The following is a 27157-nucleotide window of genomic DNA, read 5'->3' on the forward strand; positions in this document are numbered from 1 at the left end:
ATGCAGCAAAACTGAGGTAAACCTCTCTAAATCTACATGCTTTCTCTTCAACAAGCCACAGACAGGTAGAGTAAAGCACCCCACCAGAGCAGTCAGCCAGCAAACAGGAGCTGTGAGAATGAAGCCCACATCTCCTACCTGCCATGGGAGCACCTCTTTACCAGGCTGTAGGCTGGTCTGAACTCAAAACAATATTCAGGAAGATTCTGTAGGCCTGTAGCAAAAGCAGCACACTATTGCCATTGCTAGCCACAGGCTTTGTATTAATTCTTCCTCAGGAATTGTCAGTCTCTGTCTAGATTTGTCATGGTCTACCTGGAGATCAAACAGGAGGTGGCTATTGCTCACCTTGTTTTAGTTTTAGCTTAGCTTTGTGCAATTATGTGGTGCCAGACCTATTGTTACAGCAATTGTGAGATATTTCTGTGACTAATGTAGTGTAATAACAAGTAGTTATTCTGTGTAGAATAAACTATTTATGACCCTAGAACGACAATGTAGTGCAGGGTAGTTCAGGTACAGGATGACAGCAAAGGGATTGAAAGTACAAGAACAGGAAAGTAGGCGAGATCTCAGATATATTCAACTCATGAATAGTTGATTACTGGTCATTAAATGAATGCCAGTTTGGGAGCTGGGTAAAACCAGATATAACAGAGAACAAAGACTAAGCATCCAATAAACAGATGTATGCAGTCTATTTTACATTTGGGAAATTCAGCTGTAATGTGGAATTCCAGACACACGGTGCTGGTTTTGGCTGGGATAGAGTTAATTTTCTTCATAGTAGCTCGTATGGGGCTATGTTTTGGATTTGTGCTGAAAACAGTGTTGATAACACAGGGATGTTTTAGCTATTGCTGAGCAGGGCTCACACAGGGCCAAGGCCTTTTCTGCTTCTCCCCCCTCCCCACCAGCGAGGAGGCTGGGGGGGCACAAGGAGTTGGAGGGGACACAGCCGGGACAGCTGACCCCAGCTGACCCAAGGGATATTCCAGACCATAGGACGTCATGCTCAGTATATAAAGCTGGGGGAATAAGAAGGAAGGGGGGGATGTTCGGGGTGATGGCGTTTGTCTTCCCAAGTAACCGTTAGGTGTGATGGAGCCCGGCTTTCCTGGAGATGGCTGAACACCTGCCTGCCCATGGGAAGTGGGGAATGAATTGTTTTGCTTTCCTTGCATGCGTGGCTTTTGCTTTACCTATTAAACTGTCTTTGTCTCAGCCCATGAGTTTTCTCACTTTTCTAGTTCTCTCCCCCGTCCTACTGTGAGGGAGGTGAGTGAGCGGCTGCATGGTGCTTAGTTGCCAGCTGGGGTTAAACCACAACACACACAAAGAAAGAGTAAGGTGTACGCATGCATTAGAAAACAGAATTGCCCCGAGTGGGCTCTAGAAGAAGAAAAAACTACCACCATCAATATCAGTGCCCTCCTTGTGAAAAGTTTCCAGGCTGTAACTCTCTCCCCATTCCTTGTTGAGGAAGGCTGCGACTGTTGACCTTAGGGCACAGAAGGGTAGCAAATGGATGAATGTAACACCAGGGGAAAAGGAGTGGTAGATACCAGAGTAAATGTGAATAACAAATTTAACTCTATTATGACTGAGCCTTTTCTACAACAGTACTCTTTTTTTCTCTGAAATAATTATTCTTAGACTAATAACAACTTTATGATTAGAATGTTAAGACTTTAATGAGGCTAACAATAAACTCCTGGCTTTGCCTTTGCATAGCTGAAGTGTTTCTTCAGCCCACAAGCTCCACAAGGTGCTGTGCAACAATTCATGCAGCCAGAGGGAGAGTGCACCAGAAGGAACAATTTCAAAAAGGGAAATCATGAGCGCCAGCTCCTATTTCAAAGCCTGCTCATAAATTTCAAGGTATGCAGTTATAAATAAAAAAATAGAGAACTTTGTAAACAGTTGAATCGCTGATAATAAATGTTTTAATTTCAAGGTTTTTCTGCATATGAATGAGGTATCTAAAAGTGGATAAAAATCACATATAAAAAGCTGTATTTTTATTACTTAAGAACAAGTACACAAACTGCTTATTATCACCAAAATTGAGCTGACTTAACACTTATTTATCCTAAATGAAAAAGAAAGACTGATACCAGCTGTGCAGTGAAGACGACACTTATTAAAAAAACTGAAGTTAATTTTCTTCCCCAGCCATGTGTCTATAAAGTACTTGTTTTGGAGATACACTTAAGTATCTCTTGATTTTCTTACCCTCCCAAAAAGTTCTTAGAAAACCAGTGACTTACTAATATCTGGAAAGTGGATGATGCCTAGAAACACTATGCTTGAAACAATACATGGGACTTTTGTGAAAATACCCCACAAAATTGCTCTGTCTTCTGTCTTTGAGTAAGCATTCCTACTGTTTGAGATATAATAATTAAGTGATCAGCATACATATGAGTTTTTGCTGACATGAGCATTTATACTAACAAGTACAAAAATGACATACAAGAATGATAAGTAACAATTTTGTATTTACTTTATACTATTCAAATATCAGTAACAAACACTACATGAATAACACAGAGATTAGCTAAAATAGTTTTCAGGTTGGTGGATTTTTTTTTTTTTTTTTTTCACAGTGGTAGAGCTAATGGGCTTCTGTTTTCACCAGCACATCCATTTTCTCTGCAAGTAAGTTTTGTTCTAGCATCTCACAGTTCCTGTTTATCCACTTACTCAGCTACTTAAACATCCCTTCAGGTCAAATAACACTGCACACAGAAAGCTTCAAAGTGATTGCCAGAGGTTAAGACACTTTAGGATGTGCAGAGAGTATGGGCGGTAGGACAGTATAACACACACACACACACACACACACACACACACGGTAAGACCAGTGCTTTCATTAGCTCCGCAGCAATGCAGACATGGCTTGAAAGCAGCATACAGGGGCACTACATAGTTCTTCCATATATATTTCAATAATGGAACCATAAACAAAAATATGAGAGCCATGTATGTAAGGAAAGCAACTTAGGAGAGGCAATTATGTTTGGAAAATTTAGAATAGTAATACTTAAAACTATATTTGCTGATATATGCCTTTTTATATGCATCCACACCTGTGGTAGACTTGTGTTGTACTCTTTCTCCCTCTTAGGAGTATTCCCCATTCAGATGTAGATACCCACAGAACACTGGGTCTCTAAGTTCTGGCTACCAAAGAATTGGAACCCGCTTAAAAGCATAACCTTGTGAAGTATTCAGTTTCATTGAATTTCAGGAACCACTTCTGAAATGAAGGTGTTTTTAAAGTACAATTTTCACACACAAAAGTTATGTATGTTTGTTAGCAGTTTGGATGAAAGAAGAATGAAGGCTCAATTCCAGTGGTTTCACTACTACAGATGCGAACCCTCAATTTACCTGATATTTTGCTTCCTATATGCTCCTAGTGTGCCCAAAGTTGAGGTTTCAGTGCATCTTATGCATCAGACGGTCATTCTGTGTGCAACGCAGCCTTTCAAATTCTCCAGAAAAACAAGCTCTAATTTCATTTTAGAGACTCACAAGACCAGATCAGACAAAAACAGGCAAAAAAACCTATACAGATTTAACTAAAACAGTAACCACTGTCAAATGCAAGAAAGATTTAGTCCTTGGAAGCTGCTGACAGAGTCAAGATACTCCCCACCCCAAAATCATTGAGATTTAAAAATTCAGATGGGAGAACTGAACAGCCATAGCCTGTCTCTAGTATTCAGCACTCCAGTTGAAATAACATTAAGAAAATAATCATACAAAACAAAAAAAATTTCACTGAATTTGCACTTATGAAAAAGAGCAATAAAATTTTTAAAAAGACCTATATAGGAAGTTAAAGAATTGGCTATTTATATATAACTCTATTTCGAGTTCTCTTTCCTGCATAAAGTCATTGAATAGTCAGTAACAAGGGAACTCCTGCTGTACCTGCCCTCTGCTAGCGTCATTAAAGCCTGACTTCAGACCAATTCAATCACATCTACTGGTCAATCCATTCTTAGCTGTGAACCTGAAGGGGGAGGCAGGGCTGAAAACATACAAAATCCTAAAGAACAGATTTCCTTCATTCCTTCGTCACCATCTGAAGCAGTGAAATGCAGCATAAAGGTATCCTCACCACATTCCCTGCACAGTTGCAGCTGAGAAATCACCTTATTACCTTTTGATCAGAGATTTCAAGAGTATATGGGGATTCTGCAAAATCCGAAGACATCCTGAACCTCCCCAGACACTGCAATCCACAGAACAGAACATGGCTAGATAGTCTACAGTGGGAATCCTGCAGTTAAGGATTCCTGATCAGAGACAATAGAGATCCTTTAACCTACCTAACATGCAAGTGTTCTGCAATTCAGTGATTCTTTTTCCAGAAACCTTATATTACCATCCAAGATTTGATCAAAAAGACATAAGGAAAAGGGGGAAAACAGAGGAGGGTAGAAAAGATCTATAAATAAAGTTAAGTGATATTTGTCTGTTTTCTTGTGGGTTTGGGTTGGGTTTTTTTAACTCTGAATTGTACTAAAATTGAAATATCACTGTTAATGAATACCCTAAGTAGCAGAGATTCTACTAGTTAGTGTCTAAGATGTTTCCTTATCTCACAAATGAATCCTTATATTTCTGTTTACTGAATTTTTTGCTCACCTGCCACAATCGTGGTTCACAACCTCACTGCCTGCCGGTAGGACACTGTCCAAACAAGGTACTGAGTCCAATTATACTTCAGCAAAGCCTGTCCCTCATAATACTTGATTAAGTCCACAGACAGACTCTGAAATAAAAGAGTAAATCTTGTAAGTACAATAAGTACAGAAGGATTTTCTCATTATGGCGCTACTGCAGCATAGATCATAAACACCTGAGGTACAGCAACTGCAGGCAAGTTAGCACCATTAATACATTTGAACAAATGCTTAAAAAGTATTCACTATCATGATGCTATGAGATAATTTGACTAGAAACAGAAAAAAAAAATCACCTCAAGCCTTAAGAATATTATGACACATCCCATAGCTCTGTAACTGTTCTACATAGAAAAGCATTTTTTTTCCTAAAACAATAAGTATATGTAACTGTAAGCATCTAAAAGTAGGATGAGAAGGCAATCACCTTTAATTTCTCCTGACACAGATTAATATTCGAGTTTAACCTGTCAAAAAACACAGCAAACAAGTACAAATACAGCCCCAAGATGAATGACAGGCTGCACAGTGCTGTCTTGATACAGGAGCTGCTACACAGCCTGAGGTATTGATAAAGGAAGGAGTGCTCTGCCCTCTTCCCCCACAGCCATTAAATCCAAATTTAGGACAGGCTGAACTGTTTTGACAGAAAAAGTGCCATGCCAATCTTATATGTTGTATATTACAAAAGGATTCATAAATCTTTGCTCAAGACAACTGCATTATTTATATAAAGAACTAGATTACTGTGCTGTGTCTTATATTCATGGCAAAGAGGGCTGTGACAAATCCATACTAACGGAACTTTATTAACCTGTTTTATTTTAACTGTCATCATAAAGGAAGTCTACCTGACTAGCACAGCCAAAATCTTCTTCACTGTCTGCAAATACATTTCAACTATTAAACCACATAAGATGCAGTAGTAAAGAGTCTGTTAAACTTCTCTATAATTTGCAGTTAACAGAGTAACTGCTAAGTTTCACTTGAACCTCTGGAAACCACTGCACTTTCTCCAAAAGCTACAGCCATTAAGCAGGAGAGGCAAACTGTATTTTTAGTAACATGACAACTTATACACAATGTTCTTCTGCAACCAAAGCTCTGGGAACAGGAATGATAAGTAAAAAAGGTAAAGCAGTAAAAGAAAACACTGTTAATAGGAAAAAAGACCAGGAAGGACAGCACTTAAGAATGATTAATAAGCACAGAAAGATATAGACCAAAAAAAACCCCAAAACAAAACAAACAAAAACAAACAAACAAACCAACCCATGGCTGCTAAAACTTAGGGGAAAAGGACAGAATCAGAGGACTACACCCATGTAACAGTGCCAGAAGGTGGAAGCTACACCTTATTGAGAGGGGCAGCTGCTTCTTGCTTCTTGTTCCCCTGAATTCCAAGCTTCACAATATACAGGAACCAGGAGCCACCATCCCTTACGAAGAAGATAGCTGATCAGCAATGTAGCACCTCACAACGGGCCAAGGCAGCAGCTCTTGGCTCATATCGATTTCAGGAATAAGCAAAAACAATTAAACCCCTACTTTGAAGATAAAAATAGAGCTTTGCTCACTGCCTTTGAAGCTGCCATCCTCCATACTTCTGGATTCTCACTCCAAGTAACACAACACCAGTCTTAAGAATTTTTTTAAAAATTAGGAAAACTGCAATAGTCAACAAAAGCAAGCCAGTCAGATGTTATTTGCAACAGCAAAACATATAAGGACACTGAAGACTGATGACTGAGGATGAAACTAACTTCATCAGAACAAAAAGCAAATGATCCCAGCTCCTCCTGTTTCTGCTCCTGAGATTCTTTGCTGAATTGATACAACTTCCTACCCCAGCACAAATATTTCACTTCTCTCAGCTGGCAGCTCAGTTAGCTGAATTGGCTTAGCAAGGCGATTGGCAGCCCAATGCTGGAGAAGAGGAAGGAACTGCATAACTGGAAGAGGTGGTGGGTAGAGGGGGAACATCGTTTTGTCAGGGACATAGAGCTTTTAGATCAGCTCTTGGGATAATGTAATACTTCACCCTTTGAGATCTACAAGAAAATGACAAAATTGCATTTTTCCCTTGCTCTATGGTGAGCTGCCACAGTAAAAAGGTGACATGATTAAATGAGGGGAGGAAAGAACATTGAAAATATTACTGAGATATCTGTTTTGCTATCATATACTTTCAATAATTCATGAACAAGTTAATTTAAGTATTTTAGAGACGTTATAATCAGCCAACTATTCAGTGGCAAGTCACTACATCCCTGCAATCACATCTGAAGTAGCTTTTATTTATCAGCAGATGATAAGCAATGAACTGACACTTCAAATTTTTAAGTTACATTATCAATGTTATGACATTTCAGTAGAATTGGGACCTGGTTTTCAGTCTTTCCTATGCTGCATCTCACAGGGAGACACTTTAAATTTTTTACAGTAATCTCAGTGTGGTTGTCTCCATTGCAACCGAGCATAAGAACTAGTTTTGAAAATATTTTCAATCCTTCACTCCACATGGATCTTCTTCAGGATCTGTTTATTCTAGAGTGACTGAAATTATTGTATTTAGTGTAACTCTGCTTATGACTTTCCATTTTCTGCAATATGAAAGCGGTATATTGTAAAAAGACTTGAAGGTGGTAACTTCCCACAAAAGACCATGACCCAGTACTACTTGAAAATCTGGAAGGGTAGAGCAACACAAAAGGCTCACTGTTCTCAGCAGCACAAAAGAGAGCAAGCTTGCAAACTCACTCAAACTCTACACTATTAATCTAAGGGTTTAAGAAACAACTGTACTTCACTAAGGGCAGTGAATAAAAGGAAGAAGCACAGGAAGCCTAAGAACAAGTTTGTAAGTTACTTCAATCCCCTACAGCATAGATAAGGAAAGCCAATCTGAGCTCAAGGTCCTGTACTGGGACAGCAATCCCAGAAGAATACTAAGACATAAGGTGAAAGTCCCCAGGTAGTAGCACAGTTCTCAGGTAGTTTTGACTTTTTGAGCTGTGGTTTTGATAAAGCACTTTATTCATCATGTCCAGCTAATTCTAACTTGCATAAGGCAAGCTCTTTCTTCTGCTACAGTTGATGGCCTTGTTATTGCTCTACCCTTTTTCCCCCTCCACTGTAATACTTGTTGGTAAACATGAGTATATACATTTTATTACTCAGACAAAAAACTAAGCAAAGAAGTTTGGAAAGTGGAAGTGCTTGTTGCATTTATACAATTGAAAGAAAATTATCCCTTGTACTGGCTTGATTTTTTTAAAGGGCCTATCAAACCAGCACAAGACTGAGTCATTTATAGTGTTAGTTGACTTTCTGACATTCTCGGTGATCTGAAGTTCTATATAACTCCTAGAACCACCCTCCCATATCTCCCAGGGAGATGAGTAAAGCATCTAGTTTTGTGAGTAGGCACACAGCTAAAGCCAAGAAATAATTTAAGTAATTGCTCATCTCTGCAGTGTGTTCGTAACATAGCTAAAGCACACACTGCACCTCTGAAAATGGAGGATGGGCAGGATCAACTGCCAAGGTCAGACTACAGGTACAGCTACCATTAGATCGAAACAATAGCTACTGAGATAGAAAGCAAACTGAAGTCTAGAAGTGATATTCTGAAGTACTGGTACTTGCAATGTCAGAAACGGTAGCAATTAACGAAAGCAATTTAACCAATACCTACATATAAAACAAATGCTTAAGAATATATATTAGCTATTGTATTTGTAATCCCATGCCCTATCTTAGTCTCCTAAATAGAGGACTTGCAAGGCAGAGCCTGCATACCCAGCAAAAGACTAGGGTCATGGTTGATGCCTCTGATATTGCTTTACCATTTATCTTCACTTTAATGCAGGCTAGTTAATAGGACAGTTTGATGTATCATTTGGACAGAAGAAGCTGAGCAGAAAAATCTATTCTGGGGAATGGAAACATTTTTTTGCATTGTGTAATTAGAAGCAATAGAAAAGACATTGAACATATCTTAATCAATTTAAGAAGTATTTCATTAAGCATTTAACTTAAGCACACTTCTTTTAGAAAGTAGATATACTGTAAATGCAGGGAAGGAAACTGGATGTAACATCAAGGCTAGCTCTTCTGACAAAGAACAAATTAATACAATAAGCATTTTGCGAGGTAATAGTATTTACAAAGGCCGAAGTATTTCTTGCTGAAAAGTCATACATTACTACAAGAATAGAACAGACTAAAGAAGTGAATCACTGGCAAGAAGAGTTCTGTGTAACTTAACTGTTGAACGAACTATGTCTCAAGACCTAAAGTTACTCCAGATTAGTGTAACTTGTACTTGAAGGGGTTAACATGTTAATAACATCTGTTAGACAGTTTTAGCTGAAATCTCTAAGGATATTAAGAGTACAGTTTCAAATACCAGGTAAGCTGTCAAAACTCAGTACTTGCAAATTCTGATCTGAGATCATGGGCTACAGTGCCTAGGGCTATTACCTACCGCTTTACAAACATCTACCATTAGATTCCCCCAGCTATTACAACAACATACCAAATCACATATGTTGTCATTAAAAACCAGCTCATTTTACCAGAACCATAGACCTAGAAGGGGTGGCTATTTTAAATGAATACCAATATTTGGGAAAATCACCATGTACTAATATGATTTCTTATTTTATTATGCAAGGAATTATTGGAAAGATAAAAATCTGCTAAAGTAGTTCACGTCTAGAAATGGATACATTCCCTTCTGCCAACCTAATACTTGGAAAGAATAGGGGATTTTCCTTAAGCCTACCATATTCCAGCCAACAGAGCAACTGTCAAGGCACAGCAAGAGCCGGTTGCTCCCCACCGAACAGGGAGACAAGCACAGCAGGACAGCCAACGGGGCAAGGGCCTTGCCAGCCAAAGCCAGCACCCAAGCAAGGGAGCAGGGTAGGTTCAGCCACGAGCCCAGATCATCAGGCAAAGTCAGGATGACAACACAAGTCTAAGGTCAAACCAAGAAGTCAGTCCACACATCAGGACCAGGCCTGCTGGCAGCACCCACGGTCAGACCCAGCCCAGCGACAGCCAGGTCCACAGCGTCAGTCCAAGGCCAGGACGTCGGCCCACGGGTCAGGGTTCAGCTCTGTAACCAGGCAGGACACAGCCATTGCTAAGCTAAAGACCAACACCCCTAACAGCACAACTAGGGCACAGGCTGAAGGCTGAGTTTAAATGGCGCCTGGGCCCGCGGGTGTGGGTGGAGGCCTCAGGTGGGGCTGGTCAGGGTGGTCAAGGCCTACTAGTGCCCTCAGGGCCCCAACAACAACAACAGTCAAAGCAGCAATTCCAAAACCTGCGCTTTTCTCTCTACTGGTTCACTTGTTTCTCTTTAAAGACTGCCTGCCTTCTAAAACAAGGCAAAGACAGGGATCTCATTTTGCCTTTGATATTGCAGCTATGGCATACTCTGGTGTGTCAGCTTGTTCTGACTCATCTGCATTTAAGTTTGTCCTGGATACTGTTTGCTTGCTCCACTTCACACTTCATTTGCCTATAATTTACTCACACTTCATCTACCAAAATCTGTTAACCTTTTCTGATCTTCTGCTTCCAACATCCCCTACACACATATTTTTGTCCATTGCTGTTGTTGCCTACAGCTACACTCAACCACCTTCTGCCCTAAATGTTTCCTGCCATGATCTTTCTCTTCTTACCCCATCCTCTCTAATAATATATATGCTGAATAGGAATATGAACTTCTTAATACACAGGTGAAATACGCTTTGGTTTTGCCTCTTCTTAAAAATAGCCTTTTTCAGGGACACTCTTAATAATACCCCTAAGAGCAACCTGCACCACTGATTCTTAGTTCTGAATACCAATTCAGATGCTAAATGATGCAGTAGGTGGATTTTTTTCTCTCACTATTTAAAATAACCAATTGTTAACACAAGTTAGTTTCTCCCACTTCCAAGTCTGAGACACATTATACTATATTTCAAGAAATTAAAGACTTTGCTAAACAGTAACTGAGTGAATTCACATTTCGCCTTTTCTTAAACTTACCATTCAAGCAGTTTTGAAAGCCCCGATGCTATTTCAGTTTATGTAATACAACAGACATAATTTGGCAACTACCTCATATAACAGCATCCTAGTTCGAATGGGTTGAAATGATACCTGAGGCAGACTCCAGAGATTTGCTAGGAACAGCAAGTGTTTTCCTAAGAACAGGAATCTTCTTTACAAATATGGACAGTCACACATACTAGCCTTTGTATTTTCTTTCTCTTCTGAGTGATCAAATTTCAAACACTGAATGCAGAAAGCACTAACATTAAAACGAATTGTACTGTGCAGTGGTAATTTATCTAAGGCAATCGAAAAGGCTTTTCTCCCTGAGCCATAGAAACAGCTCAGGGATTAGAAGTCAAGACCTGTATTCCCAGACTCCTGCTAAGCCCATTAGCCAGTGTGCTTCCATGTCTTTATTTTGACAATTTATGGTGAAAGAACATATGGTGCAACATAACACCCAAAAGCATACAGTGGCCTCAACTCAAAACAGTGGCTTGAAACTGAAGATAAAGGCATGTATGATCCCACCTATATACCCATTTTCTTGATTGTTCCACAGTATCTCCCAAACCAGCTTTATATTAAACACCATACATACGTTCTTGCCTTATTTAGCCTCCTGTTCACAGCAGTAATGTATGCATTGATGACCACATGACTGGGAGACACTGAGTCCCTTGCAGGAAGGATTACAGCAAAGACTCTTTGACTTTTTCAGCCAAAGGAGGACATAGGCTCTCAAAAGCAAGCAGCTCTGATCTCAGGGTTCCCTGTGTGAACAGGCCAATCATGCCAAGCTGATTCAAGGATATTTCTCATGAAACTTGCCTGGCATTTTTCTAGTAGAAGATCAAAGTTTTTTGATGTAGGTGTTAGTGGGAGATGAGAATTTTCGTCAGTCATGGTACCTTCTCAATTTTTAAAAAGAGGCATAAGTCCTTCTATCAAAGTTTTGAGTGGAGTACTACCTTTTGATCACCAATTCAGACAAAATCATCCCACTTTTTTTTTACTTTAATGCCTCTAAACTTTTGGAGGTAAAACTTTTTTTGAAAGCAGTTTAAATACTTGTACTGTTTACTGTCCTTAGAAGGGACTAGGAAATATCTATAAACCAAAAAGCAATCAAGATCATTGTTCCATTGTACAAAATAATATGCAAATCAGCATAAGACCTGGTGGTTATGCCCATAACGTCTTCCCTGCTTTCCCACAGCCAAAAAGCATGTCTCAACTGCAACAGTACAACAGTATCCTTATTAACATTTACCTTGAGACAGGTTACACAGAAAGTGAGTCCACTTTGCTAATGAAGCCTACACAAGGCAAGATGGACTGGCATCTCCACACCCTGCAACTTCTGGCATGAATGTCTAATCAAGAGGAAAACATGCAGGTTTGAAGATATGAGCAATGGGACACCCTAAACATAATTAACAGGCAGAATACAATTCTGAACCTATTTGAACACACAGTATAAAGTACCAAGTTACCTGTTCTAGCATCACCCATTGCCTTTTCTCCATCATGCAAGGCCCAGCCTTCAGATGCCAGAAATTCATTACCTACCAAAATGCACAAGTTCAAAGCAAATACGGCGAACAGGAAAAAGCAGGGGCCTAAATCACATTTATCCTTCAAAGGCCAGAGTGACTTTTTTGGAACACCAAGTATTTTCATCTAATAATGCTGTGTGACACTACTGCTTTGAGATTTGACTTCACAGTAACTCATGGGGTTTGCTCATGTTGCTTAATACATCTTTTCACTTGCATTGAGACTTACTCTGAAATGTTCTGTAAAGCCATAGGCCAAATGTCACTGATCTGACCAGCCATACTCAAGCTCAGACACATTTCTTAACTACACTCTACCTACTAGTTCAGTCTCATTCAGAGGCATGATCCTGTTACCTCCTTTTCTTCATCCTTTTTCCAGTGCCTCTGGAATTAATCTGAATGTATGGTAAACCATGTCACCCTGATAACATAGAGCAAACTACTTAACATCTTAGGTTATTTTTCTGCCTTGTTAGCAAATTCATCAGCACATCACACCACCAGACCAGCTCCAGAATTGATAACGAAAGCAGGGAGGGAACACAGCCAAGTTTTTCTCTAGTTGGGGGGCAGGGGAGGAGAACTACTACTCCTTTCTTCCTTCCAGCAGCAGCAAGCTATTAGATCAGCTTAGCCATTAATTCATTACCAACGTAAGTCAGCATTACCATAGCCTAAACTATCAGTCTGTCCATCACGAGTGCTGGCTCTACATTGACCCAACAAAGCTGACTTGGAAAAAAAAAGAACAATGCACATCCCGTTAGTCAGCTCCCTGAACTAGCTCTGCATGGATTATACAAGTGCCCTGTAAAGAGACTGTGAGACTGCGTCATGTGGAGGGAAGGGGAAAGGTGGAACCGTAGCAGTGTTGAATTGAATTAGTTTAAGCTGTTGTGTAATGGCACATATAACTATTTATTTAGTAGCTTAAAGTGATTAGAAAATAAAGACTTGAATTAATCGGATTCTGTCAAACTGGATGCATACCCAAAAATTGCATAGACAATCTCAATATGCACTTAGGCTACCCTCAGACTTGATGTTTAATGTTACCTAACTTATGGTATTAAGGACAAGCTACACTGTGCTTTCTAGAGAGACACAAGCCTTTAAGTTCAGGCCTTTATTTTAAAGCGTGTCATCCACTGCTATTTCCCAAGGCAGAACCCCCAAGTTTTAAGTGGCTATCAGATATTATTGCCAGAGGAAGCAAATTAAAGACTGACAGATTACACGACCCAGAGGAAAGAACTACAGCAATAAATCAAAGATATGAAAACTTGAGAAAATGATGAGAGGGTCAGAAGTTTTTCAGCCTGGACTACATTGGATAGTGCTAGGCTTCCCCAAGGAAGGCAGCCATAAAAACCTAAGACAGAGACCATGAGACTCAAATTCTCACTGTGACCATGTAAGCCAGAACAACTTGAAGACTTGCTACGATCTCAAAAGCTAGTGCCTTCACCCCAGTCTGCCAACAACTTCATGAACTGACATGTTTAAGCAAGACACCGGGCAGGTGGTTTTGAGGAAGTGTTAAGTCCTCTCCTTAATAAAGCTGCCACATCCCAGTGGTTATTTCTCACCTCCACTGCATAAAGATAGCCTACTTAGCCTCCAATTGAAGGTGGCCAAAAAACCCCAAACTTCATAATTTAAGACTTCTACTGATTATACTCTAATGTAGATGGAAAAGGTATAGTTATTTTGAAATTTATGCACCTGAGTATCATGTGTCCTTATCACAGCTTACTGGTAATTGCAAAATGAAGGCAAACATACTCTCATTTGCTTCTGTCACAACACTAACAGATGTTGCAAGAAGACAAAACAAACGAACAAAACATATGGAAAGGCTTGGAAGCTGGTCCCTAGAAGAATGACAGATCTGTAGAGACAAGTATACCATGGAGCATGCCAGCATCCACTACTGGTGTAACAACAGCTCCCAGGGCTTCCATTGGGGAAGATCTAAGAAAAGTAATGTAATGGCACTTACACGGATGAGGAAAATACCTTCTCATATTATAGGGTAGGAGTGTCCAAATAGAAATGGGAAGGAGTCAGATTATACAGAAAGAATTCTACTTATTTTTTAAGTTGACATAATAGCATTATGAGGTACTCATACAATTTTTCATTAGTATTCTCAGTAGTCATTCAGTCTTAGCACAGTGCAGTTCATTACTGCAGTTCAAGGAAGGACACGCAGTCAACAAAAACAGCACAATGAACTCTCAGTTATTTTTATACTGAGATCCCAAGTTTGTGATCCAGACAGTGCTGATTTTAAGGCACAGTTAATTCTGGCTATGTAATGCTGCAGTTCCAAAGTCCACCTTCCATAGTATTTTGACTCCTGGCGTCAAAAACAAGCACACACTTTTACTGGAATAGATCAGAAAAGATATTTTTGTTTGTCTCTCATAAGTACAAAAGAATGAAAGCATGTCCACAGTATCTTGTAATGCAGGAACCCAGCATAATGCCTTTTGTTCAGGAAAATGTGGCCAATTAATCTGATTGTAAAAGCCACGATGATGTTACTGACTTCACAAGAAAATACTAGCCTTTAGGGATGACGTGCCATCTTATGTGCATTTAAGTGTAAACTAGGATGAATAGTTACAATTTGTATTAAATTTTGCTGAACTTGTTTCCTTCCTTGTATATATACTTGAGCTGTAACTTTTTCATATTTCGGAGTCCCTGTATGAAGGAAGTTTGGGGATTTTTTTTCCCCTGAAGATAAAGGTAATTGTCAAATACTGTGCTTAACCAATGAACTGGTCTTTTTTTTTTTTAAATAGCAGTGGGATCCAAGAGTCACTTTGCATTTAAAATTACAGTGTAAATTTACTGTAATAACTACTGATGTTTATTTAGTTAGATCTGACTGCTGTCTGCAGCTAGCATGGAGGAAAAGAAGCATATTAATACAGCAGTTACAGAGTATATCCAAGTTTGCACATGAGAACTGATACTTCTTGAAGTATTATTTCACGTAAGAAGTTCATATTTTAGCATGGTAATGGCACACTTAACTTTCATGACAGGGAGGATAACAAATATCAAGTCATTAAAGACTTTAATGTGCTAAACCAGGTATTATACACCACAGAATATCTAAACAGTATGCTGGAGAGCTTCATGAACTATTTATATTAATTTTTAAATCATTCTTGAAAAAAATGGGGAAGCTCCACATTATTACCAGAAGGAAAGTAGAGGAAAGCTTAGTGTTGTATTTTTATGAAAGGCAACAAATGGGACTTTCTAGGAAATCATAAATCATTTGGTCTGGAAGTGCTGTTAAAGCAAGTCATGAAATTATGGAAGGTAATCAATAAACACAAAAATAAAAAAAATTAAGCAAAATCATGCTACTTAGCATAATTTCAAGGAAGGTTACTTAATATGGCCACTAACTTTCAGATGCAATGTCTTCCAAAGTTTTGAAACAAATATCCATACCCTACAAATTTATGTATGACATTTAATTATTAAAAAGAATTATTTTCATTTTTTAACCTGGTTAATCAATATAGTTTTTTTCAATTAGTTCTCCCTTAGATCTCTTTGTGCTATTCCAGACCTGTATCAAGAATTTAGACAAAAAAGTTAAGAGTTGGTAGACAACAGTTAAATTATTTATCAGCACTCTGCCACCACCTTTTGACTTATTTCCTTTTCATTTCCCATCTCTCAGCTTACTATATGACACTTACTGCTTGTTAAAAACCAACAGCTCTAATTCTAACTGAAATGCTTGATAGGCAAAAGCATTATGTAAATATCTGTACTGGGCTACTGTACAGTTCAAGTTCTACTTTTCTACTCGACATTTAAAGTTTACTTTCTTTCTCCATCTTTCTCCCTCCAAGAGGTAAGAAGAAAAAATCAAATACATTTTCTTATCAAAGATTCACAGTACACTGAACTGGACTTTTGCAGTTAGTGCAATTTGTTACAGTTAAGGAGAACATCTTTTCAGTAATACTTCAAATGTCTCCTAATTTTAGAACAAGACTATATTCCCAAATAAATCTTCACATATTTGTCTTATATCTGCCAGCTCTTTATCTGGAAAGTATATTTTTGCATTTTGGGCAGATTCACAATTATTAGTCATATTTAAGCATCCACTTTTGCTCTGACATATAGATGCCAGCAGACATATAGACTCTTCCTATAGACACTACATAGTAAAGTGCTAAAAAATACAAGCCATAAGTGGATGTGGTCAATCTGATTTGTGTCTCATCCACACTTATGCAGCTCATATGGTAGCACTCAGAATCAAAGGCTGATCACCCTCTCTACTTCTATACCAAAGTCATGACAGTTAAAAACAGAAGTGCATGTCATACCCTCCCTTAGAGATGTGGAGTTGAGGGAAAGAAGGGTTCTCAGATTTTCTGCATGAAAAGCTTTTACTTTCCCTTGGTTGCTTATTGCCCTATGCTGTAGGGAAACAAGTTTTTCTCTAGCTCTTAGGAATATTTTACTTAGCTCCATGGGTTATTTAAATCTTTTGGACAATGACAAACTTTAGCATAATGTACCTCTGAGAACCTCTTAAGGAATTTTGAAAAAAGTCTCACATGATAGTAGGCTATTGCATATATCCTTTTACATGTCTTTTTTAAATAAAAGCTACATAAAATTATAACTTCTATACAAAACTATTCCATTATCATTTTATCCCTTTCCTCCCACACAAGAAAATACCTCAGTACTTTTAATTTCAGCACAAGAATTGGGAAAAGTAAGATGTAAAAGTTCATCTAAGTGACTGTATTTTTTTCAGGATGCTGAATGCTGTCTTCAGTCCTGATATAGAGAGTACTTACTAGTATCTTCAATCTTTGAGCAATTCTGCTAGGTCATTCTTGACTGTTAAGACCATCTTTTGCTCTAAGTATTGTTTCAGAACTAGCACTCCTTATATGAGAGATTAAATTTATTTTATTTGTTGCAGGGTGGCATTTCTTTTGAGCTGTTTTTCAGTAAAATTAAGAGGATGACTCCATTTACTCCCTGCTCCCAGTCTTTGAAGAAAAATCCTGTATCCAGCCCATGCAGCAATTGCACCACCTGATGGAGCTATTAGTGGAATCCCAATTATCCTGCAGATTTTTCCCAACAGCAGGCCAGAACTTACCTCCAATTATTAGCCTGGCTAAACATGGCTTCAGAAAATTTTGGAGCTGAACTCAGTTTAAGAATAGAAGTGTATATACAGAATAGCATGTAGTAGATATTGCTTATATTCCTGATGTCCTGCTTGTCATTACAGTTAGTAGTCAATAAACATGAATTTGAAGCACAGCACATATGTTCTGCCACATGAAAAGATGCAGTGTGTGTTTATTCAGAAGCTCTGTGTGTTAAGGCATTCACAATACAAGACAAGACAAGACAATACCACGACCTGCATTTAAAAAGTAAAAGTCAAGAACACACATTCTATATCCTGATTCATGAATATAAAGTTCATGTGATTTAAAGCCATTTTTTCCAGATCTGTGTGTAAACCCCACATCACAGCACTACTCCATATATCTATACAGCGTTCATCTGCTCTTCCCTGGTGCAAACCAAGTCTGTTTCTGCTATCAAAGACAAAGAATGAAGAGCCGTAGAACTGAAGCCACAGTGGACAACCACTCCTGGCTAGCTCTTTTGCTCTGTCCAAAAAGCATTAACATTTTGAAGTGCTATAGACCCAAGCGTATCAGACATATCTTGCTTATCTATTTCCACAGTAAATTAAGCAAAATTAAATTAGGTCCTTGGACCATAATCTCACCATAAACTAAGATTTAAATCACCTATCCAATGTTAGCAGTATTGCAAGCAACCTCCTGAATCTGAAGCAACTTAACTCAAAATCCAAGAGTGAGGAGGGGGGAGGATAAAAATTCCCGTTTTCTGACAAGAGCAAAGAACTTAATCCAAAAGTGGCAGTACCACAGCCAGCATTAGTCAGCACATGACAGGACAGCCAAATTTGCAAGATTCAATCACAAGAAAAATTATTTACATCAGAAACTTTAGTTATTTTGCCTAAGTCATTTAGGAGCCTTCCATAATACTGTTATCAGTGGCCATTCAGATTCACCCACTGTCAGACACCACAGCTGTCAAAGATTGGGAGCAAGAATCTGATTCTTTCCTTCTACCTAAATCTGTTTGTTCTACAGGCAACCTGCAAGTGCCTTTCTGGATGAAAAGTAATTGAATATGACCTTGAGTACAACTTCATATTTTTAATACTGATTTGGAAAATGTTAAGAACTACCTGTGACTACTGTTGTAAAATTAATTTTCTTTGCTTCAGGATTTTTTTTTTTCAGCACAGGTCAATTACAGTAGCATTCAGGAACTGCATTCAATTTTATTTAAAATGTTCTTTTCATCAAATTCATATACTAGGAATTGACCTTGTTATTGTTTCTATTTTTCCCTATAGAGCAAGGCAGACCATTATAAATGTGTCAGAATTCTGGAATGAACTGCTGGTGTTGAGGCCTCTGAAGATAAGCTTAACTTCATAAAAATAACTTTAAATCCTGATTTCAGGCGTTGTGGTTTAACCCCAGCTGGCAACTAAGCACCACGCAGCCGCTCACTCACCTCCCTCACAGTAGGACGGGGGAGAGAACCAGAAAAGTGAGAAAACTCATGGCTGAGACAAAGACAGTTTAATAGGTAAAGCAAAAGCCACGCATGCAAGGAAAGCAAAACAATTCATTCCCCACTTCCCATGGGCAGGCAGGTGTTCAGCCATCTCCAGGAAAGCCGGGCTCCATCACACCTAACGGTTACTTGGGAAGACAAACACCGTCACTCTGAACGTCCCCACAGCCTCCTTCTTCTTCCCCAGCTTTATATACTGAGCATGACGTCCTATGGTCTGGAATATCCCTTGGGTCAGTTGGGGTCAGCTGTCCCGGCTGAGTCCCCTCCAACTCCTTGTGCCCCCCCAGCCTCCTCGCTGGTGGGGAGGGGGGAGAAGCAGAAAAGGCCTTGGCCCTGTGTGAGCCCTGCTCAGCAATAGCTAAAACATCCCTGTGTTATCAACACTGTTTTCAGCACAAATCCAAAACATAGCCCCATACGAGCTACTATGAAGAAAATTAACTCTATCCCAGCCAAAACCAGCACAAGGAACTAGGTCTGAAATGTCATTAGAGCTGAAATTTTCACTACAAAAATGGTAAAAACTTTGGGATTTGGTCCCTGAAGCTGGAGTGAGCAGTAACACTGACCCATTAATTGATAGCCTACGCCCATGTTTTTAGGTATGCTTATTTTGTCTTTATATCATTCTTCCTATTTCACATTTTGTGACTGGTTGAACGGACTGGAAACTGACAAACATCTGCTTTCTTACTAATGCAAATTCAAAACTCCCTGGCACTTTTTTAAAACCTTGCAGTCACTACACCACTTGGCTAGAAAGATCATGTAAAGGAAAAAAATTCCATTGCTATTTTTAAAGACATCTCTAAAAAACCAACCAAACAAACAAACAAAATTGTTTGGCTAATGAGGATCAAAAAACATGTATAGTAGGAAAGGAGGCAAGACAATGTGGATTACTGGTAAACCAATTTCTCAATAGAAACCCTCTAAGAACATGTTCAATAGGACTCATAATTTTGGATAAATAGAGAGGAGAAGCCAATGAGGCATTCTAAGCCTGTTAAATGCCACCTCTTCTCCAGAAGATGGAGCATCATGCTAAAATATTACAAACCAAAAAGTAAGTGAACTTCAGAAAGTAGAATGTTATCCCACAGATCTTTGCCTGTTTCACTTCTGCTGAAGTGAACATGGCCTACAGGGCAAACACAACACCTCAGTGCGCTGGGAGAAGAGGGCCTGGCAGTGCTTGGGCTGGTCCCAGCCTGCTGTCACACCTTGTCCTTCCAGCCAACTTCTGGCACTGTGGAGTGGGCAGAGTGCTGGGCCAAACTTCCTTCTTTTCCGATTCCTTCTACAGGTGCCCCAGCGAATGCTGCCTAGACGTAAGGATATGATCACTCTAGAGGGTAAAGAAGAATTTCCAGTGAGAGCTTCAACTACTCATATCACCTTTCCAGAGCTTCTGTGGGAAGATTCGGAACCCTAATGGTCTCATCAGGCTTCAAAATTTATTTGTAGCAGAGCTGCTGGATTCCTTTCCTTTGAAAAGAATCTAATTTATAAGTGCAAACACTGCTTTAAGAACTGAACCAACACGAAATAATCACGGCATTCCCTTCAAAACCTCACTACGGCTCTGAACTTAATTGCTAATGCAGACAGAAGCCAAAGTCTGAACTGAAGTAGGTACATGGAGGAGACACAAGTGCTTTTACCTCCCTCCAGAGGACAGAGAAGAGGAAATGACTGCGTAACAGATTAAGATGAGAAGCCAACCCAACTTCAACTGATACGTGCTTATAAAACTTCTATCTGATTTTTCAAATTCTTTAAAACAGCCACTCAAATAACATATTCAGTGTAATACAGTGAATTACACAAGTTTATCATGCATTGGGCACAACACAAATGTAATAAAGCATGTGAGGTTGCTAGTATATAAGCTTGTACACTTAAGAAACAAGTTCTGAAAGCACCAGCTTGAATATTCTTCCCTGTTCTATTAATTTGTAAATCAAAATAGCAAGTAAAAGGGTACTGTAGTTCAATCCAGGAGGAAAAAAAAAACAGCACAGACTGTGCCTTGCAAAACAAATTTTAGCAAGGCAAAGTTTATTTTGCAAGGCTAGTAGTAATATCGAAAACTGGCAAGTGTTCAAAGCCTAGCCTGTTTCTTAGAGACTTTGATTCCCTAGGCAGTCTATCGTATACCTAAACTGGACAAGTCCAAACACTGGCTCGTCAGCTTAGCAAGCAGCGTTACTCTTCTGCTGCTTAAAAATCCTTTCTAAAGACGTTTTCTTCTTAGGCAGAGTTAAAACACCTCTCTCTGGTCTATTCCAGTGTTCATTCTCTGTTTGCTAAAAATGCCAACCTCTCGGCTTCGCTTCCTAGAGAAGAGCTGTAAATCACATTAAGAATTATTAGGCTGAATTGGTTTAGGTTTCACTGACACAACTTTTTTCTTTTTATTTGTAAGTTCCAGCAATGTTAATCACATAGCAATATAGCTTTTGAGCAACTTTTCTATAAACAAATTTCCTTCTAACAGAAGTTACATGGTGAAAAAAATCAAGTAGACCTAGATGGCCTTGGTCCACAGAAACACACTTTGGTATGTGAGCCTGATAAGGCTCAAGACTGTATGTAACAATGCTGATGGTAACTGTTTGCTATATAATCCTAGTAAGAAACAGGCATTGAGTGAAAAGAACAAGCCTATTCAATTATTTTATTTATTTTATATTTAGCATGAAAGTAAAAACTAGTGTCTAAATTCAAACAACTTGATGAAGAAGGAAGAGATTACATGAATAGAAAGAAACTGTGGGATGAATACTAAAAATATTTTAAGCCAAAATCCAGGCAGCCTGAAAATAATTTCTTTTATTGCCTGGAGATATCAGGCCACCCCAGATACATGTAGTTCTCTAATCATTTCCTCATCCAGCCTACCGATAACCAATTTGTCTAAGGAATTTCTAGACCTCTACTATACCTATCAGATCAGAAACAATGCACTTTTTTGTAGTTATTTTTATTTTGTAGTTATTTTTCACACAGGAATAGCCAAGCTAAAGTCACATGGGTTTCTCTGTATGTGGGGGGTTTGTTGAAGTCACTGAGGAAAAATACATGACATTTTACGCTCTAAATACACTTCCCTGAGAAATGAGAATTGCTGTGTAAGACTAGTCTGAGCAATGATGGAGCAACTAGAGAAACTGGAAACATAATAAATCATTTTGATTAATGAAAATCATGCATCTTATAGACCTTTCAGAGAAAAATAAAAATAAACCCCAATCTCCTCTGTATTTTAAACTGCCAGTTTGTAACCAAACCCATCAAGGCAAAAGATTGTAACTTAACAAAGGTCATCCATCATTCCTCTGTGTTGCTACTTTGCACCTAAGGATAAAACAACAAAAAAACTCTGAATGCAAAATATTACATTTTTAAGTGTCCAAACAGTTTCACCCCAGCTGTATTCATCAATGCTACTCACAGCAGACTGCATTTGAGAATCTCAAATCACTTTCCTTCCAAAAAAGCTTCACAAGCTGCTTGTGAGCTAATAAAATACTATGCATAGTTATGAATGGAAGACAAATATGTTCTCAGACTTACATAGTCTCTAAATTACCATTCTAATGTTCATTAGTAGCTTTATATATATGTATGTGTGTGTACAAAGATGTATAAAATTACTGTTGCTATTGAAAATGAATGGCATTTTAGAAAATGAAACATTCTTAAAATTTTAAAACAGCAACAAACTCTTAACTCTTGACATTCAAAAGGCAGCATCAAGTGACATCATGTTCTTCTGAAACTTAACCCCTGTCCCTCCTCCTCCCTGCAAAAAAAGCACAACAGCAAAGCTTGGCCTGTAAGAGTAAGTTTCTCAAAATCCTGTTTCTCATGGAGTTCTAAGGAAAATGAGCCAGACCTCCTGATCTTGGTTCTCCCCATTCTTCTACAATACCGTCAACACAAAAACATTCAAATTAAAAGTTTAATTCAAATGAAAAAGTGACAATACACTAACATCAAAAGAGCTTAATGCTAGCAGAAACTCCTCTAAATTTAGTCATGTTTTTCCTCATCTTTGGAACCAGAATGATCAGGATGAACAACTTTAACAAACCAATGCTTAGGTTCACAATGCGAATTCAGTTCTTGTTTGTCTGCACTGCTAAACATTATCATGATCAAAAAGAAATCTGTTGTCAGCCAGAAAAATATTAACTATCAATTAAGAGTTAAAATGCTGTTCTTCTAGATCTTTTCTATTACTGGGTGGGCCTCTTGTCTTTAAGCAGCATTTTAGAGAGGTTAGTGCTAGTGCTCTTATTTACTCTCAGCTCCTCATGCACAGATATGCAAAGGGGCATCCTCTGGAGCCTGAACAAATCAGGGCAGAATCTTTTCTCATACACAGATAAAAACAATAGTCCTCTTTCTTAATGCAGATTTGAAACATAGCCATCATCCTCATTTATTATGAAGACTCAGACTGCACACAGAGGAACATCTGAAAAATTCCCATAGAGATAACAAATGCACTCGAAATATTCTTGTTTCCAAATCAATTATTGGTCTAACACATTAGTGCATTACAAGTTTTAATGAACTACTACACCATCAATAAAATATGTCAGTGTTCACAGTTTTAGACTACTCTGTTATGCAAACAAATCTACTAAAACTAGCCATCTCAGGAGACTGTTTTCTTACTGCAATATCAAATGCTTCAACATAAGTCATAAAATGTTCACTGGGTTTAACAGAGCAACAAAATTCTTATAATAAGTACTAGATATCCTTTAGCTATTAGTCACCATTATTACCCTAATTTATAAAATTAAATACCTTCTATATTGCAGTGATCAGTGACGCAGTAACATTTAACTGGTATTTCATGTATTGATAATGCTAAAATCTAACTTTAAGAGTGGAAAAGCTAAAATGATTGTTACAGAAAAAAGTGGCAGAGGATGATACAAGATAGCCTAATCAGATTTGAAACACATGAGAGAGCCCAAAGCAAAGGCTGAAGAAGCAGCCCTTGGTCAATCATCTCAAACTTCTGTTGTCCTTGACACAGAAAAACTGTTCTAAAATTGAACTTCACTCCTATAAGAAAAACAAACTGATGGGTTTTATATGGTATGGGCGAGGACTAACATAGGAAAGAGACCCCTACTTTTCTATTTCTTCAAATCTAGCCTACAATATTAATCATTCTTCTTTCAGTCACTAAATTTCATCTCAGAAAAAAAGTAAGAAAAAAATCCGTGAGTTCTAGATTCCTTTCACCAATGGTCTTTCTGTTCTGTACCAGGAGGGCTCTGATTTGTCCTGTATTCCAAATGGTAAAAGCTTGAGGCTATACTCTGAGGAACACCTAACCTGCATACACTGGCACTGCTGCTGAAAGAAACAGTTCTGTATGTCCTGTCATCCATGGAAACAAACAAATACCAGCAATACTAGGAGTAAGCAAATGGGGGTTTATCTGTAAACATTGACAAAGCAACAGATTTTAAAATTCAGGTTTTATGAAAAAATGATTGTTTGTCTTTCCATATTTTTAACTATATTTCATAGTATTTTCTGCTTGTTGAATACACCTTCTTGTAATGAAGGTAGCAGCACATTACCGATATGGGCTGTCTTACCTTGTAATTTCACACAGAGGAATTTTCCACGTCTGGAACGAACCAGCTTAGGACAGCTGGAGCTTTGCCACTGCTATTCATCTTCTCCTGAGAGAGGCACTCTGGGTCTGAGATCCCAAGGCTTGCACTCACTGAAGCAGACAGCAAGGAGCTACAAGTCTGTGAAAACTTGCAGGACTTTCTCTTCCCTGAGCCAACCAGCAAATCCTTTCACCCTGTACCCATGGGGACTTCATCTTCCAAGTCCTGAACAAGCCCTCCCCAAAGTTTCCTCCTCTGCACCCCTTTTAACATGGTCTGGCTCGCAACTTGTCAAGAGGTGGAAGCACAGAATCAGAGCATGAAATTACTCGGGTTGGGAAGAACCCCTGTTTGAGTGGGAACCCCCACTCAAAGTGGGTCCAGCTAGGTCAGCTTGCTCAGGGCTGTGTCAAACAAACCCATTTTCCTCAGCCTCTCCTTGTACATCGTGTGCTCCAGCCCTGTAATCATCTCGGTAGCCGTTTGTAGGACTCCGTTATGTCAATGTGGCAGTACACTCCCCCCATCCCACCAGCAGGAAACAAACCTTCTCCAGGCAGGGAGAAGGGGAAGGACACCCCGGAGGCCGCAGGTTGACATTTGAACAGGCCAAGTGAGACGCGCCAGGTACACCGCGGTGACCCTCCTGGCCGATAGGATTAAATGACCACCAGTCAGATTCGACAGGGGTATAAACAGGGTCCCGCCGGAGGACATGTGGGAATCAGTCCTCCTGGGAGCAGCGGGTCTGCAGTGGGGGACTCCCCCGAGGTAACTCCTCGAGGGAGAGAGCCCGCGGCTTTTAGGGGAGCAACACGCGTGTTTTGGAGCCATCGCTTTAAATCTCGGGGATTCTTAAGTCGGCCGTGTAGTATTAATTCTCTTTACATCATTGAGCCTGCGGTTTTATAAGATGCTACCAGACTTCTAACTAACTTTTGCTGAAGAATAAATCTGAGTTTTAACACCTATTGGATTTGGTTAGTCGTGCATCTGTTGACAGTCAATCTCTTTCTTGCACTGGCAAGCCCCAACTGGACATAGTACTCCAGATGCGGTACAGAAGTGTCTAACAGAAGACAAGAGTCACTTCCCTCAGTCTGCTGGCTACTTTCTTGCTAACACAGCCCAACATTTGATAAACCTTCTTTGCTGCAAGGGCACACTGCTGACTTCTGTTCAGCTTGTCCACCACGACCCCAAGGTCCTTTTCCGCAAAGTTTCTAAGCCTTGGAAGTTATTGCATCTTTGTATGACTCTGGACTCTTCCTCACTGCGATAAACATATGAAATACTACCTGAAGTCCAAACCTTGAAAGCTAATGCACGCTGCCTCTTAAAAGAACAGCAGATAAATCAAAACTAACATGAAATGACTCTGAATATCAAGGGCAAGGCTGAAGCAATGAGAAGATTGGGCAGCCTTAATTTTTCAGGTGGGGAGGTGAGTGTCTTAAAAACGAGACTCTCCTGCATGCAAGGGAAGAGCTGTACTTATTATACTGAGCTGCACAGGACAAACCGTTACACCTGTGTTTGTTACAGGAGTTTGTGTATGGGATAGGATTCGCCAATTTGCTGCACTAGAATAAATAAATGTGCAACTTGAACTGAAAATCAGTATATAACAACTGCATATATTTATTTCCACGGAGCAATAAACATTATTTTAGAAAGAAAACATAGATAGTATATGAAAAAATGTATTCTGACTTGTCACATGCAGCAAGAAAAACTATCTTTCGTATCCACTTGAGCCTTTTAGTAACACTCATTTCTAGTAGGACAATTACTGAGGAAAGAAATCGTTCCTACCACTGGGATTTGTCATAAGTAAGTTATAGTCCCCTAATTCCTCCTCTAGTGCGCAAGTATTTCGGAAAACTTCCTTCCAAGCGCTGGGTGCCTGTTCCCAGATCACACAGCTGGGGCAGACACCAGGACACTGGGCCGAGCTTGGCCCCCACCACAGGCGAATGGCAGTCAGCGCCCCCCACTCCCTCACAGCCAGCAGGTGAGGGCTGGCCTGGCTCGGGGGGAGCCTCCCCAACACACGCGTTGTGACCACAAGTGACAAAAGCAGGTGCGAGGAGACTCCGTTTTGCTTCCAGCCTGCGAGACGGCGGAGCAGGCGTTCACCTTTCAGCGATTAAGCCAGCTCACAACCAGTCATCGCCGTGGAAGCGCCGCTATTTTAACGATTAATTTTTGCAGGTAAGAAGTAACGTCTGTGGCGACAGCAGAGCTCGAATGCGCACCCAGCCGCTGACGAGGCTGCCTGGGGAAGTCGGTGCAGTCGCGACAGGGCCTGGGCGCCGGTGGCCATGAGGTGGGCCGGGGGTTGCGGCGGGAAGCGCCAGGCCGAGCGGGCGGGGGCGGCAGCGGGCCGAGCGCGGCTCCTCACGCCGCAACGGTCGCTCGGCGCCGGGCTGGCGCCTCACCGCTTCGCGCGGGACGCGGCGGGATCCCTTCC

This window comes from Haliaeetus leucocephalus, unplaced genomic scaffold (assembly GCF_000737465.1).
Source record: "Haliaeetus leucocephalus isolate CR32 unplaced genomic scaffold, Haliaeetus_leucocephalus-4.0 Scaffold636, whole genome shotgun sequence".
NCBI classification, from domain to species: domain Eukaryota; kingdom Metazoa; phylum Chordata; class Aves; order Accipitriformes; family Accipitridae; genus Haliaeetus; species Haliaeetus leucocephalus.